Genomic DNA, 1,105 nt, shown 5'->3' with positions numbered 1-1,105 from the left:
TGCCTGTATTTTCTGTTACTTAGTACTTACCTTCCAAAATGCTTAAAATAAAAGCAGTTTTCAAAATCTCACAGTATTCTCGTATGGACAGAAGGTGTTTCATCTTATAGTAAGGTGTTGCCAGTTTAAGGTTAGTTTTTAAAAAAAAAATGGTATTGTTGAATTTCGTAGTTTATGTATCTTCTCTTGTGCCACTGTTTTCCCTTTAGCTAGTGTTGGTGTGCCACAATGCGGGGAGCGAAGGTTTCTACTGCTACATGAACAGTCTCTCTAGCCATATTTGCAAACTTCAGAGCCAAAAGTTTCCGTGCTGTAGTTGAGTGGTGGTGTGTCCCTGAGGCCTCCCCGGCGCTGACTGCTGACCAAGTTGGGGCTGATACTGGGTATGGCTCTGAGAGGGAGAGTGGGACACCACCACACCAACTATTTTTGGGTTTGCTGGAAGCTATCATTTCTTTGGCTTCTGTTGTGGTCAAGTTAAAGCAGATCAGGTTCTCTTTAGGGAAAATAAATCTTGTCAAACTTGCTAGTTTCTCATGTGATGAGACGTTTGAAAAAGGTGAAGTTGGTGTAGTGAGTGATGCACAGGTTCATTTCTGCAGTGCAGGGCAGTTATTTAGCTACATCTGCTTGGAATACTTGTCTGCTTTTTTTTGGGGGGTGGGGTGGGGTGTGGAAAGGTGTTGGGTGTTGACTCCAATAGCTCCATCACTGTCAAAAAGAGAGGAAGAAGAAAAAAAAATTCGGTCCGTATCTGAGGCACTGTAGATAGCTCCACTCCTCTGAAGTGGTTTGACGATTCCCTTTCTTGATACCCTGTAGTTCACAGTACGTATGGGCAGCATATGGGGCTGAGTATTTTCAGCACTGGCGTGCGTTCTCCCATCTTTGAGAGTTTGGAGGTTAATCTTGATTTTAAATAAAGATGCTATCTTGGTCTTAATGATCCGGGCAGAAAGCTGGTGCCGCAGCTGAACGCTTTTCCTGTGTGAGCCGCAGATGTCCGTCCTTTCCTGTCTGTTCCTCCTCAGAGTACTTTCGTTTTCACAGGGGAAGAGTCTCGGAAAGCGAAGATCCCAAACCCGCCCTGCGCCGGGGGGACGCG

This window comes from Athene cunicularia (genome assembly GCF_003259725.1).
Source record: "Athene cunicularia isolate RWA chromosome 1 unlocalized genomic scaffold, athCun1 chr1_part1, whole genome shotgun sequence".
In the NCBI taxonomy this organism is placed as follows: domain Eukaryota; kingdom Metazoa; phylum Chordata; class Aves; order Strigiformes; family Strigidae; genus Athene; species Athene cunicularia.
The sequence above is the reverse complement of the archived record's forward strand: the minus strand, read 5'-3'. Positions refer to the sequence as shown.